The following is a 17,375-nucleotide window of genomic DNA, read 5'->3' on the forward strand; positions in this document are numbered from 1 at the left end:
ACAGAGTTAGGTAATAGCAATATTAATCAATGAGAAATTCTAGAAAATTTGTACTTATGTATAACAATACATAATGTTAATAAGTGAGTTAAATTCTAGGGGAATGGTCATTTGATTTGAAGGATCACTAGGATTTCTTGTGGCTACTAGCTGCTTATTTGATGCTATAGCTGTTAATATTGCTTTGATGAAGTTGCTGCATACCAATGATTTCTATCTGGACAATTATTTCTAAGCACTCAATGTTGCCATTACATTATTTCACATAGTTCTTTGGTGTGTCCTAGAAGACATCTACTGGCCACTGTTATCCTTCTTCAACTTTAACAATCTTGTGTCTTCTGTCATGACTCACCAAGTTTTTGAATACCAGGTACTTGTTCTACAAGTATAGACTAAATGTTACAGGTTCAATTTTCTCCTTGTAGTTAAGAACGAGAATTGCTGCTTAGACCAAAAAGTACCTCAGCTATTACATTAAGCGTAAGTGGCTTATTTAATAGATTGTAGGTCTGCTAGGATCATCTTTTCTCTACCTTTTATAGGTACAGTTATAGCACCTAAGAAACAGTAAAAGAGCAGAGGAATGTGTCATAAATTTGTAATAGTGACCTATTCTTCTTTTTGCAATGTCCTGATCTCATATAATAGACTGTTCTCCTTATAAAATTATAAAATCTAAACTAATTTCTTAATTTCTGGATTCTATTGTATCCAGTGCCACACCATGTAGCAATCAAGTATTTCTAATCTTTGTAAGGTATTTCTGTCATTTCGAAGACAAATTTTATATATAAATATTTACTATATTACATTCTTAAATCAGCACAGAGCCAGACAGTAGAAGATACCATACTCAAGAAAAGGCTGTTGTTATTTGCCACTTTGATGAAAGTACTGAAACATATTGATTTACATAATTGTCATAACAACCCAGTGAGACAAATAAAATCTGTCTCACTGGGTTGTTATGACAATTAAGTCCACTTTATAGATGTGGTAACTGAGGGATGGAGAGGTTAGGTAACTTACACAAGGTCACAATTCAATGAGGGGAGGAGTCATGATAAAAAGCAGTTATCTGGGGGCACCTGGGTGGCTCAATTGGTTAAGGGTCTGACTCTTTATTTCAGGTCAGGTCATGATTTCACGGTTCATGAGATTGAACCCTGTGTAAGGCTCTGTGCTGAGAGTGTGGAGCCTGCTTGGGGTTCTCTCTCTCCCTCTCTCTCTGCCCCTTCCCTGCTCGTGCTCTCTCTCAAAATAAATAAATAAAGATTAAAGAAGGAAAACAAAACAGTTGTCTGACTACAAAGATCATGATCTTAACCATTATAAGTACCACATATATTCTCATAATAGGTGATATATCATCCATGTGTTTCAATATTAATCTCCCCTTTTTATATCTTTAATACTGATTATGCTGATTTGATATACATTATGAATATGCTTGAAAGCATATTGAAAACACACATCCAGAAAAATTAACTAGTATTCATGAGATGACTTCACTAAATTAAAATGAATTTTTGAAGCAAATCCCTTATTTTTCAGTTTGTGTCACAGTACCATCAGAGATAGCTCTGATCCCACTTGGTGTAAGTACTGTCTATAGTCCCTATACTTGGAGACCTTGGCTTTATAGTGTAAATGATAAAATGAAAAATGATAAAATGAAAAATCAGAATATTTGGGGAACAATGCAATCTCAAAAAACATATGTAACAGGCTGAATTTGTAGGTCAAGCCTATCTTTATGAAGCTTTAAGTTGACCAGAAATGTAGTAACTAAAAGCACAGGGCCTGAAAAATGGGCACTCCTGACTTGGATTTGAGATTTTATCTTCATGCAGAAAAAGCTTGATGGAGCAGGTGAGCAGATGAAACTGACTTAAACTATATCCTCAGTGAAATAGAGATAATATTATTTTCCTTAATAATGCTCTAAGATTAAAGTGTGTGTGTATATAAATTATATGTATTAACATATATTAAAATGTTTATTTTGAGGGAGAGAAAGAGTGCAAGCAGAGGAGGGGCAGAGAAGGAGAACAAGAATCTCAAGAAGGCTCCAGATAGTCAGCACAGAGCCTGATGTGGTCTCTATCTCATGGACCATGAGATTATGACCTGAGCTGAAATCAAGAGTCAGACACTCAAGTGACTGAGCCACTTAGGATCCCCAGATAAAGTATATTTTAGGTAATAATATTACAGTGACACCATTATTATTTTGGTCAGTATTGGGCAAATATATCTTTAAAAACTCATTATTTATTTATTTTTATTTTAGAGTGAAAGAGATAGACAAGTGCTATTGAGGAAGAGGGGCAGAAGGAGAGACAGAGATAATTCCAAGCAGGCTCCATGCTAAGCATGGAGCACAACTGAGGGCTTGATTCCATGGCCCTGGGATGATGACCAGAGCCAAAATTGAGAGTCCAATGTTCAACTAAGCCTCCCAGGCACGCCAGGCCAATGTATCTTTTTTATCCCCTTACTTTCAAATATTCTGTCATGATATTTTAGTTACACTCCCATAAGTAGGATAAAGCTCTTGTGGGAAGAATGATGGCCCCAAATATATCTACATCCTAATCTCAATAGTCTGTGAATGTTACCTTGTATGGCAAAAAAAACTTAGCATGTGATTGAGGTTATAGACCTCAATGAGGTGATTACTATGGATTACTTAAGTGGCCCAATTTAATCAAGCATTTTTCTTAGAAGAAGGCAAACTTTTTTGGCTATGACCAGAGAGAGATACATCCATGAAAAAAAGGTCGGAGTTGCAACATGAAAAGGACTTAACCATCAGTGATTTTGAAAATGGCGAGAGGGGTCATGAACCAAGAAATATAGGAAGACTCTAAAGTTACAAAAGGCAGTGAAATCTCCTAGAGTCTATAGAAAACAATTACCATAGACTTCAGATACCTTGATTTTAGCCTAGTAAGACTCGTGTTGGACTTACGACTAATAGAACTGTTAATATAACAGAACTGTATTGTTTTAAGGCACTTAACTTGTGGTTACTGTAGCAGTGATGGTAAATGAATATATGGTTCTATTTTCTACTTCATCTGACAATTTGTTTTTAACTGAAATATTTAATCTATGTTAATTATAAAAACGTCTTTTTAACATTTATTTATTTCGAGAGGGAGAGAGACAGAGAAGGAGCAGGGGAGGGGCAGAGAATGAAGGAGAGAGCGAATTCTAAGCAGGCTGTGCACTGTCAACACAGAGCTGTACTTGGGTCTCAATCTCACCAACTGTGAGATCATGACCTGAGCTGAAAACAGGAGCTGGATGGTCAACCAAATGAACCACCCAGTGCCCCTAAATACTTATTTTTAATAAAAAAAATATTAGCCATATAATTTAAATTATATATATCTATACATACATACATACATGTATTTGTTTTGAAGGTGTTTTTTGTTTCTTTTTTGTTGGTTTTGCTGTGAAAGTTAATAAACCATGATCTAGGTAATATTATGTATACTTTTTTTAAAACTAATTTAGCTTTATTGAGGTATAATTGACATATACAATTGTAATTTTCTATTTGTTTATCTTCTTATGTATTTATTTTTCAAGCATATTTTGATCTTCATATACCAACTTATTTTCTTATTTGTTTTTGTATTTTTGTGATTCTTTCCTGACTTCAGCTGGTTTTATTAAGTTTTTAATTTAATTGCCTTTCTTCCCTTCTACTAGACAGAATTTATATGTTCTATTTTTTCATATTAATTATTTTTAAGTCAAATTAATCTTGTATCTTTGTCTTAATCTGAAACAATCGAAATAAAATATTTTTGCACTAATCAACTTAAACCTATTATTCAGGTTGTTATTTTATAGTGTTTTAAGTTCTATTATCCTTTAAAATATCCTCTATATTATTTATTATTGTCATTCTGATTATAATAGAGTTGCTGTTTATTTTTTTCCATAGGCTTAGCATTTTTCTCCTATAACTATTTCTCTCAGCTCACTCTTTCCTTTTAGATTTGATTTCCTTATTACCTAAGCCTATTCTTCAGTAATTCCAGTGTGTGTTCACAAGACAAATCAACTAAACACAAAGTAAAGCAGTAATGGAGGAAATGAGAAACAATACAGGTACAGGATATTATGGGAAAAAATAACAAAATTTCAATGGAATGTCCTTCCTTATCAGTAATTACATTAAATATGAATGTATTAAACTTTGAAATCAAAAAGCAGTAGTTGGCAGAATGGATTTTTAAAAATCCAATTTAGAAATAACAGAGCCCCCAATACATGCAGTAAATACTGACTGAACTGAAGAGAGAAATAAATAGTTCTACACTAATGGTTGGAGATTTCAATACATCACCTTAATAAAGGATAGAACACCTAGGTAACACCTTAATATGGAAACATAGGACATGAACAACATTATAAGCCAACTAGACTTAGCAGATAGGTGTGTATATATATATATATATATATATATATATATATATATATATACACACACACACACACACACACACACACACACATACATACAATAACACCACAATCAATAAGAGTGGAATAACATCATTTTAGAGTACACATGGAGCACTCCTTAGGAATGAACATGTTAGACAACAAATGTTAAATTTACAAATATTAAACTCAGGGAACCTGGCTGGCTCAGCCAGTAGAGTGTGTGACTTTTGATCTCAGAATTTTAAGTTCAGGTCCCATGTTGGGTATAGAGATTACTTAAAAATAAAATCATTAAAAAAGATTAAACTCATATGAAATATTTTCTTTCACCACAATGTAATGAGCTACAAATGATAACAGAAGGAAAACTGGAAAGTCAACAAATATACAGAAACTAAATGACACCCTCCTTAAGAACAAATGGATCAAAGAAGAAACCATAAGAGAAATCGTAACATACTTTAAGACTAATGAAAATAACAATACAATGTATCAAAACTTAGAAAATGCAGCAAACTATCACTCAGGGAAATATATGGTTGTCAACATCCACATTCTAAAAGAAAAAAAGAAAAAAGAAAGGAGGCAAACCATAATAGACTCTTAAATACAGAGAACAAACAGAGCTATTAGACAGGAAGTGGATAGATGGGAAGTTGCTAGACAGGAGATGGGCTAAATGGGTGATGGACTTTAGGGACGACACATGTTGGGATGATCACTGGGTGTTGCAAGTAAGTGATGAATCACTAAATTCTACTCCTGAAACCAATACCACACTGTATGTTAACTAACTTGAATTTAAATAAATTAAAAATAAATAAAGAAAAGAAAAAAGAGCTCAAGTCAATAACCTAACATTAACAATAACATAAATATTGAGGATTTAGAAAACTAAACCCAAACCTAGCAGAAAGAAGAAAATAATAAAGACTAAAGACAAATGAATTAGGGAATAGAAAAACAATAGGAAACAAATTCAATAAAACCAAATGATGTTACTTTGAAAAAATTTAAAAAAAACACAAAATTTATCTAGACTGACAAGAAAAAAAAAAAAAGAGAGAAGATGAACATAACTAAAGTCAGAAATGAAAGTAAGGACATTATTATCAACTTTACAAAAACAAAAAAGCTTAGAGACTGTTATGAATAATTATATGCCAACAAATTAGGTAATCAAGATGAAATAAACCAATTCCAGAAACACACAAGCTACCTAAAGTGATTCAAGAAAAAATAGAACATCTAAACAGACCTGTAACAAGAGATTATATCAGTATTCAAAAACTTCCCATGAAAAAAAGTCCAGGATCAGATGACTTCAGTGGTGCATTCTATCAAACATTTAAGGAAGAATTGATACCAATCCTTCTCACATTCTTCCAACAAAAGAAGAGAGAACACTTCCTAATTTAATCTATGAGGACCACATTTCCTTGAAACCAGAGCCAGATAAAAATATCACACAAAAATAAATTCACGGAACAATAACCTTTATGAATATAAATGTAAAACTTCTCCACAAAACAAACCAATTCCAAAAGCATGTAAAAGGAGTCACACATCATGAGTGAATGAAATTATCCAAGGAATGAAAAGGTAGTTCAACATAAGAAAATCAATCAATACACTACTTTTATAGAATGAGGGAAAAATTATGATTATAACAAAGGATGCAGAAAAGGCATGTGACAAAATCCAACACCTTTTCATGACTAAAGGAAGAAGAGACTAGGAATTGGAGGGAATTTTCTTCATATGATAAACCCATTTATGAAAAACCCACACATAACAATACACTCAGTGGTGAAAGACTGAAATCTTTCTAAGAGGATCAGGACCAAGACAGGACACCTGTTTTCACCACTCCTATTACATATATTCCTGGGAGTTGTAGCTAGAACTGTTAGTCAAGAAAAGGAAACAAAAGGTATCCAAATTGCAAAGAAAAAAGTAAATCTATCTCTATTCACAGATGAAAACATCCTACATAAAAGAAAAAAACAAAGAATCCATAAGAAGCTACTAAAATTAATAAGTGAATTTATCAAAGTTACAGATTATAAGATTGACACACAAAACTTAGTTGCAATTACTAACAATTAACAGTCCAGAAGAAAAATTAAAAATCAATCTTACTTAAATAGCATACAAAAGAATAAATACCTAAGAATTAATTTTACCAAGAAGGTGAAATTCTTGATACTGAAACCTACAAGGTATTAGTGGAAAAAAAAATAAAGAAGCCCAAGTAAATGGAAAAACATCACATATTCAGAAATCCTGGATAATAATGTTAAGATGTTGATACAACTCAATGTAATCTACACATTCAACACAACTCATAAAAATTCCAATAGTACTTTTTGCAGAAATAGAAAATCTGACCCTCAAAATCATGTGCAGTTTCAAAGTACCCTGAATAGTCAAAACATTCTTGAAAAAGAACAAAGTTAGAGGACTCATTCTTTTTAATTTCAAAACTTACTACAAAGCTACAGCAACCAAAACAGTGTGGAACTGTCATAAGGAGAGATATATAGACCAGCAGAAGAGGAGTTGGAGTTCATTAAATAAACCAATGTATCTATGGCCAGTTGATTTTGGCAAAGATACCAAGTCCATTCAAAAAGTAAAGAACAGCACCTTTAACAAATGGTGTTCCAACAGCTGGAGATCTGGATTTTAATACGTCAAAAAAAAAAAAAAAAAGTTGGACTCCTACTTAATCGCATATGCAAAAATTAACTCAATATCGACAAATGGCCTAACATAAGGGCTAAAACTATAAAACTCTCAGAAAAAGTCTTATGAGCAAATCTTCATGTCCTTTGATTTGGCGACTGATTCTTAGATATGACACCAAAAGCATGAGCAACAAACAAGAAATAGAAAAACTGGACTCCACCATAATGTTTTGTTCATCAAAAAACATTATGAAGCAAATGAAAAAGCAACCTACAGAATGGGATAAAATTATCAAAAGTTAGATATCTAATAAGGATTAATGCCCAAAATATATTTTAAAACTTCCTACAACTCAGTAACGAAAAGAAAATAACTCAATTAAAAATGAGCAAAAGACTTTCATAGATATTTCTTCAAAAATATATATACAAGTGGCCAATTATCACACGAAAAGATGCTTGACATCATTAGTCATTAGGGAAATATGAATCAAAACCACAATGAGATACCATTTCATATCTGCCTGTTATACTTGTATATCTATTAACATATGGTGTTTATTACTTTCACTTATTCAATGTTTACTGAGCATGTACTGAATGGCAAATCATGTGATGGCAATTTTCATATCTTACACCTCATTAAGAAGAAACTGAGAGGGGGCGCTTGGTGGCTCTGGTGGTTGAGCCACCAACTCTTGGTTTTGGCTCATCTCATGATCTCCCAGTTCATGAGTTCTAGTTCCATATGGGGCTCTGGAGTGACAGTGCAGAGCCTACTTGGGATTCTGTCTCTTCCCGCCCCCCCTGCTGGTTCGTTCTCTCTCTCTCCCAAAACAAATAAACTTTCTTTGTTATATTTTCCTTTTTAAATAAAGGCACCTGGGTGGCTCAGTTGGTTAAGTGTATGACTGTTCGGCTCAGGTCCTGTTCTCACAGCTTTTTGGTTTCGAGCCCAGCATTGGGCTCTGTGCTGGCAGCATGGAGCCTGTTTGGGATTCTCTCTCTCCTCCCCTCTCTCTCTCTCTGCCCCTCCCCCACTCACACTGTGTCTCTCTTAAAATAAATAAATAAATAAATAAATAAATAAATAAATTAACTTTAAAAAAGAAGAAGAAGAAAGTGTGAGATATATATTTAAAACTTGATTTCTTACAAAATAGCAAAACCCCAATTTTGGCTATATTTTTATTTTCTCTCTGGGTTTCATGAAGGTAGACAGGTTCAAAAGCTGCCATATAGATTCATGTATTAGGACTAAGTCATTTGGGCAAAAATATTCAAGATGAGTTTCAGATAAATCTGACATTTTCAAAATTTTGTTCAGAATGACAAGAAGAATTCAAATATCTCATACAGATTTGTATTATTTGCGATGTTCTCTGTGGAATTTAAGGCACTTTAAATGTCCCCATAGAAACAGGTTTTGTGTGTTCTCAAAAGATACAGAGATTAAGTTAGTCACCATCAATACTTACACATAGAGAACAGAGTCCAGACAAATGATTTCTAGTTCAGTTTTCTACTCACATAATAAGATGTATCACTGAGTCAGAACTCATTCAAAAATAAGAAGTTTAATTCTAGAAAGAACTTTATTTTTTTAATTTTTTTTTACTGTTTATTTTTGAGAGAGAGAGGGAGAGAGAGGTAGGTAGGTGTAAGAGCAGAGATGGGGGGTTACACAGGATCCGAAGCGGGCTCTGTGTTGAGACCAGAAAGCCCGAGGCAGGGCTTGAACTCATGAACTGTGATATCATGGCCTTAGCCAAAGATGGACACTCAAGCGGCTGAGCTACCCAGGCAGCCCTGGAAAGAACTTCAGAAAACATAGTTCCTCCTTCTGTTTTACAGATGAGGAAGCACAGATTCTAAAAGGGCAAGGTCAGATTAGAGCAGCTGCCTCCTGAGGGCAGAATGAGGACTCTAAGGCTGAATGTAGGAAACATGTCTGATTTACCACTCTTCAATTATTATTTTTTTTATTAGTTTTCTTTATTTTTGAGAGGCAGAGAGAGACAGAGAGCGAGTGGGGGAAGGGTAGAGAGAGAGGGACACACAGAATCCGAAATAGGCTCCAGGCTCTGAGCTGTCAGCATAGACCCAATGTAGTCCCGAACTCACAAACCATGAGATCATGACCAGAGCTCAAGTTGGATGCTCAACTGACTGAGCCACCCAGGAGCCCCCACCCTTCAATTATTTGTATTACATCCCTGTGAACGAAAGAAAGAAAGACACAGCAAAGTTAAATGGGGTAGGAGTACCATAAGAAATCTATGATCATTTTTTATAGGACCACAGCCTCATGTAAAGTCTTTTCTGAGCCACAGGAGGTACATTCAAAAAAACATTAATATTTTTAACCATATAGAACATTTTTTATATCATGCTTTGTTATTTCTAACAAAGACTACGGATGCATCAGGTGTCTCCTTGGTTTTCTTAAGGGCAACTCGAATTCCTGGATTTAGGTTTCTCTGGTTTTCCTTATCATTGGCACAATATTAAGTTGAGTGTGCAGGGTAAAAATACTAAGTAAGCTTTTGTTGTAATTTTAAGTCAAATAATGCTAAGTTATTTCTTTAGTGTTATTCTAATAGTTACATGAAAGATGGGGAACTAGGTCTTGACACATTGTTCTGACTTCACACAATCACACAGTGTGGATCTGGGGGATGGTTTTAAAGTGAAGAATCTCCTTGTGACAGCTAAATGCCAAGGCTGTGGTTTTGAAAATATAAAACCATTATTTTTTTTTTCTTTATCCCCTTCCCCGCTATTTTATCTTCTGCTTCTCCTGCCCAATTTACAAGATTCTAGGCTTCGAAGACAGTGAGGGGGAAAAAAAAAAAAAAAAAAAAAAAAAAAAAAACGGCCTCAATGAGCACTGATTTTCATTATTCATATTTCTTAAGGCAAAAATTAGCTGGCACAATCGCATGGTGACTATAGCAAGAGGTGAGTAAACAAACATAGTCAGATTTTTAAAAAAATGTGTGGCCATCTCGAATAATATTATTTTGCATAGATTTTTTTTTTTTCAAGGTGGAGGCTAAAAGCGCCAACTGAGGAGAGAAGATTTTCAGTGTCAGTGAAGTTAAAACATGTCAGCAGCAGTTTCTTCTGCGAATATTGTCTCACATGAAAGAAAGGATGGATTGAATTCATATCTGAAACAAGACAAGATTTTCCATCTGACCTCATTATGTGTTTCTCTGGAGTGCATCCCTGGGTTTCTGCCGGAACTGAAATGTGTTGTGTGGCAACCAAATATAAAATAGCTCAGTACTACCGTAACTGACGTATCTTAATAAGATGGGGTATTTATTGTTTTGCCACAGTCATCTCTTAACTCTAAAAGTCATAATAATGTGCTCGATCCCTTTGTTAAAGCAATCCCCTTAAGTGAAGGCATGTACTAATGAAAGGGTTTATGCCGCACGGCTGGAAGCGAAGATAAAGTAGCATTACTGTAGATCACAGGGATTTATATTGAGAATTTTTTATGGAAAGATTTTTAGAAACTCGGCCGTTGTATCCTTATAAATAATTAAACATACAAATTACCATTGTTACAGTACAGCCAGTTTGCTTTTTCTGTGAGCTTGGTAATCGATTCAAGAACATATTGCTTTAAAGGGATTTATACATTTTTCACTGTTGCTGATCATACTAGAAAATTATTCAGAGATCAGTAATAATAGAAAACTTTCCCCTAGATTAACCTTGCAATACAAAGAGATTTCCTATATGGTGCTATGTAGTAAAGAATGCTGTCTTGTTTGTTCAGTATTATTTGTGCAAAGGCTTATTTGTATATATGTGTGTATGTATTTGCATTTTTCATACTAATGGATAAAGCAGCATGTCATTGTTTATATTACTGCTGTATATATATATATATATATATATATATATATATATACATATATATATATATTTACATATATATACACATTATGATTTTGTTTTTCAAAATATAATCAATGTAGGAAAAATTCTATAACTCCCAAATCTACCACTATTAAAATATGCTTCCATACCCTCTGAGTCATTCCATAAGTTAATTATCATTATTACCTAAAAATAAATCACTGGCATCAAACTACTGAAAAGAAATCATTACATACATTCATCTGGTTATAGATAACAGATTCAGATATAAAGTCCATATAGTGAGTTGCACTATTTGGTGAAATTAATATCAATCTATATTTATTTATACGTAATAATTCGACATAGTTTTAATTTTTAGTTGCTATAGCAACTCATTGTCACATCAAAGTTCCTATACTGTATGTGTCTTAAAACAACAAATACCAAACTCTACAACCTAATACATAGGTTAATTTGGACAAGTTTTGAGTACGTAATGAAATAATTTGGTCAATATGTTCAATATAGACTATAAAAATTTCTGACACACCATGAAAATTAAATTTACTGAGGACAATTAATCTTTTGTGAATAAAGGCCATGTGATCTGTGACACATTCACTTTTTATGAAAAGGAATATTGGACATTATTAACAAATGGACATTTATGAAATGCACATTGCATTCCAGGTATTTGCTCAATGCTGGGAATGCAGAGATTAATTTAAGTTTCCTCCATTCAAGAGGTCACCCATCAAATACTGAAGTTTCTACCTAGTGTGGAACAGTTGTGAGAAACTAAATTAAAATTTATATATGCAATAGTCCACCTTCTAAAAATGGGGTTTAACATCCCCCACCCTTGAGACACAGTGACTGATTTCCAAATAACAAGAAAAAAAAAATAGTAAGTTTGCAGTGGAGAAACCTGAAAAACATGATCTTAGCCAAGCAAAGAAAGCTAACGTTGTCAGTGATGTCCCATGGATGTTTTTTCTCTCTGACACGTGGTAAGAAGGGATCTGTACCCTTTGAGTATTCTTTGCAAAAATTTATAACCCCAGACTATTCTGAGAAAAACACTGGATAAACCTAGATTGGGTGACAGTTCTGAAGGACACCCAGCCAGTCAGTATTCCTGAAGACTGTCAAGGTCATGACAAACAAGAAAAGCCTGACATGATTTCTTAGTCCAGAGGAGACTAGGGAATCATACTTAACTGCAATGTGGTTCTGTGGATTGGATCTAGAACAGAAAGAGAACATTCAGAAAGACTGTTAAATGTGAATGAAGTCTAGAGAACAGTTAAAAAATAAAACACATTACATATAATTTTATCTTATTTTGTTTCTATTTAAGGTGGGGGAGAGGCACAAAGGGAGAGAGAAAGAGAATGCCGAGCAGGATCCATGCTCAGCGCAGAGCCCTATGCAGGGCTCGATCCCACCACCCGGGGATCATGACCTGAGGGGAAGTCAAGAGTCAGACGCTCAACCAACTGAGCCACCCAGGCACCCTTACCTATAACTTTAAAGTCTAAAAAACTACTCTATTATATTAGACAAGGGGAACTGTGGTTTCATCAATGGCCAATCAATTATTAACTATCTAATGGTTGAGAATGAGGCAAACTCAGCATTCCATGTAGCCAGGTCAGTGTCACACAGCAACTACAACGAATCCATAATATTCATGTGAATACATTATAAAAGATCTTAAAACATCATCAGTCAGGGGTTTGCAAATTATTTTCTGCAAAACACCAGACATTTCTGAGGGTAGTGCATTTCAGTTAGAGGGGATGGCATTAGCCACGGCCCCATTTCCAACTCAACTACACTAACATGGAGTCACATAATATTTTATTTCATGAGAGGGTTCCATGGTTTAGAACGTAACAGAAGAAAATCCGTAGGAGAATCAGTGATCCAGGTAACTGCCGATTTAACTCTAACATGTATATGAATCACAGGGCATCTTATTAAAAGCAGATTCTGATTCAGTAGATCTGGCATGGGGCCAGAGCTCTGAATTTCTAACAAGTAATATACATCCCAGGTGATGAGGACTCTGCTCATCAGAGAATAATACCTAAGTGGGAAGGATCTAGATCAAAATTTTAAACTATTTTCTTACCAAAAATTTCACAGAGGAAAGTCTGCTATTATTTTTAGTGGGTTTTGTGATTTCGACTAACATACACCAATCATTCATAGTTAGCTGCTTTTTGGTTAGATAAATTATGAAAATTGAGTTTCCTGAGCTATAGCTCTATCCATCCCTGATGACTCAGTACCCCTAATCTCATTCTTATTTTTCGTAACAACTCCCAGACCCTTGACCTATCCAGCCAACTTCTCTAAACCATCTTCTCATCCATCTCATTGTATAACCAGACATTTCAACATGAAATTGGACCCAATTTTCTCATGCCAAATACATTTTATCATATCACATTCTCAGCCCAGTCTCAGGAAGTAAGCACTATCAATTACATCTTCATGGAAAAAGGAAACAAGGCAGGTATTTGGGATTTTTACAAACTCGCGCTTTTGTATTTCATGTGGACATTTGCCTCTCATTTAAAAGTGTACTTCATGTTGACTCTTAGTACATTTTCCATGGGGTTATTGCAATCTTTCTGTACCCTCAAAAGCCAAATTTTATTCCAAATCATTTAATGATCAATCTTATTTTCTGCTTCCCAAGACTGAAATCCCCGAGTGTCTAACATCTTTCTCTCAATCCTGATACTCTCTCAAAGTACCGAACAATACTTTTCCTTCTGAACTATCCAGGCATCCCATCAGTTTTGTGTGCGTATCACTACCTGCCCTTGAGTGAAATTGTTCTCCAGAAGGTCACCAACCACTATGTGCCAATTCCAATCACATTCTCTTTGCTTAGTTCAGCATCTGACACCATGGGATAGCTACTTTTTGGAATAGTTGTGGGTTTCTTCAATTTCAGATGTCTTTATGAGCTTCTACCCAGTTATTTTATATTTGCTTCCCCCCCCCACTTTTACTATAAATTTTGAAAAAAATTATTTTGACCTGTAAAATTCAATTGCTTCGTTTTGAATCTTTATCATTTTTGAGCTTTGTTGTTTTAAGCAGTTTACTTCACTTTATGTGCTTTAATGTTTTTATCTGTAAAATCATGGTGATATTGGTTCTTTTTCATATGGTTGCCTTACGGATTAAATAAGTTAATATATATAAAATGAGTAGAATGATGCCTGACAGTAAGTTGTAGATGAATGTAAATTAGTCCAATAATCTTTCTGCAGTCATTCTTTTCGACAGTTTATCTACCCTCACTTCATCAACCATCTCCATATAGCCATCTCACATCTGTGTGCATTTCTAACTCAGTTTCTCAGTATCACCACTAGTGACATTTAAAACTAGACATTTATTAATGTACAGCTGTCCTGTACATTGCAGCATGGTTAGCAGGATCTTTAGCCTTTACCTACAAGAAGCCAGTATCAACGTTGGTTGTAAACCAAAAAACTGCCCCCAGATATTGCCAAATATCCTCTGGGGGTCAAAATCACCCCCCTGTTAGAACCACTGTATATTCCCTTTCTGTATAAGGTTATTGTTATATGGATGTCTCTATGGTGCTTCAGTGTATGTCCAAAGGTGAGTTTAGCATATTTTGCTAGACAAGTAGTACATATTATCTTACCTAAATAAGATAGAAAATACATAATAATTTTTACTTTTCTCTCCCTTGCTCTCTACTAGTCAGTCTAGTAAATTGTGTTAAATATGTAATCCTAATAGTTTCACCATTTAACCCATATGTAATACCACTCAAATTACCAGAATCGGTCCCTCATTCTTTCCAAAGAGTTCTTCTGACACCCACTCAGCGGTAGATATACTTACTCTAGCGAAAAGACAAAGATCCAGTCATCACAGACCTTATGTTCTCGTGGAGGAAATAAGTAATAAACAAGCAAACTGATAAATAAGTGGTGTGCATGTGAGTAGTAATATACGCCACAAAGGAAATAAAGAAGGTAAGGGGAGGGAAGATAATTGAAAAATGGTGTATTCACTAGGGTATTAGTAAGGGCAGCTTGGAGAAGGTGGCATTCCAGCTCCTCCTGTGAAGAGCCTGACTGTACAAAAATTGGGGGATGGCAGCAGCAGAAATAAATGCCTTGGGGTGGCAATGAACTTGGCATTTACACGACAGAGCAGCAAGTTCAGGGTGTTGGCAATTATTCAATGTATGGGGCATCGGTCCAGGTTGGATTTGAAAGGAAAGACAGGAACCAGATTCTAAAATAAATACACCAGCCAAAATTCCTTCATGTTGCAAAAAATGCAAAGAGGATGAGACGGATCTAAGCTGATGAAATTTTACTAAGTCACTTGATTTCTCTGACTTTCATATTTTTAACTATTTTGAGTTTTTAGCTGACTGTAAAACTTAATTATGCATTGTGTTGGGAATTGTGTATAACATATGAATATATTTAAGCAAATATATTCATGTATTTTATAAAAATTCTCCATTTTAGAAGTTATACTCAACTTCTAGTTTAGAAGAAAGCCAACATTCATGTTAAGTTCATCAAATTTAGACAATTCTGTAAATAAATACACATCCTAAGATATTTCAAAAGCTTTTGAAAGGCATAATATTTTCATATAATTATGACAGCATTAAAATTCTCCATGAAAAACATGTGAGTTTTAGTCTAATGCTATTAAATCAGCTTTAAAAATTCAAGGTATGAGGCCAGAGAAATGATTGCAACACAGCAATTACACATGGCACTTAAGTTCCGTAAATGCTTTAACGTGTAACATACTTTTGAAAATCAGTATGGTCCAAAAAATTAGCTCTGAATGCTAGCAGTGCCCGAAACAATGGCTAAAATTAAGGGTGTGCCAATGTCTTGCCTTCGACACTTATTTTGTGTTTCCTCCAAACTCTCCTTTCCCCTGCTTTAAGAGTTTATGATCCAAACACTCAAACCACCTTTGGGTAAAAATACAATTAAAAAAAAAAAAACAAAACCCTGCTTGGGATCAATTTTGTTAAATCTTTATTTCTTTGTCTTTGTTCCATAGTTATTCTTTTGTTATCTTTGTTTTTAGACTTGAGATATAATCGAAGAGTAGCGTGTGCTCGATTTCTACAGATGAAGGGGTGAGTTAAGGACATAGTGGCAGACCTAATTTAGAATTCTCCTACTTTTGTATACTTAAGTCAAATCCTTAACTGCATTCTAACACGGAGTTTGTTATTTACAGATGCCCTCATTAGCCTCTCTCTCGCTGTGGAGACAGATACCTTCTTTGCTTCTATTAGTTCTCACCAGATTAAATTACTTGCATCAAGGCACTATTACACTTCCACTGGAGCTAGTGCTGTGTAGCAAAACAACACCGGTAGGGAGTGAATGGTTATCAAGAGAAAGTTTACTTTCGGTGTTAAGAATTAATTTAGCTGAATTGGTGCAGTGAAAGTGGTAAACACAATCCCCTCACTGGTGTTTGTCAGGGTGTGTTATATCACCCTGGATTGCTTTGTCAATAATCTGCCTGGCCTGCAAGCTAAAAATCTAAGATTGCTCGGATGACTGACAGGCTGGAGATAGCTGATAATTCTAAGGAATTGGAGGTGTAAAATCTTCAAGGACCATGTCTACAGTATAAATGCCAGGGTATCTCCACATCACTCTGTACTTACAAAGGCAACAGCATTGTTAATGGCAGCCTGTCTGTCCATCAAGTTTGCTACCGGCGGATTTATCCCTTTTTCACTCCTTATCTTTCTTTGCTGTGTTTATTTCGAAACCAGCTGCAGAATAAATTGCCTCTTGTCTTCACCTCCTACACTGAGTACAATGATATGTTCTGTAAAGCTTAAAATCATGGTGTTTTTCAAGCACTCCTTTTTCAGAACACTGACTTCTAATTTTGTTTGTTTATGAATATGTATTTTTTTCCTCCTATGGAGGTTTTCAGCAGAACACTAAAAATGACTCTTATTTACTTGATGAGTGCTCAGGCTCCAGATAAAGGTGTATATGTGATATTTCATAGAAAAGAAACAAATAGAATTGAGATAGCCATTTTGTTACTGTCGTGAATAATTCATTAGATCTGTTTTAATCAAATCATTGAAATTAGTAAACAGTGGAATAATTTGGAAATATAAAGTATACAAATAGAACTTGATATATAGAGATATATTTCTATGAAACAGTTTTCAGAATTTAATCAAGTGTAAGGTATCCACCCTTAATGCACATCTACCCATTTGCACTTTTCCAACTTAGGACTGAGAGGGAAGAACAGAAT

This window comes from Panthera leo, chromosome A1, assembly GCF_018350215.1.
Source record: "Panthera leo isolate Ple1 chromosome A1, P.leo_Ple1_pat1.1, whole genome shotgun sequence".
Lineage (NCBI taxonomy): Eukaryota > Metazoa > Chordata > Mammalia > Carnivora > Felidae > Panthera > Panthera leo.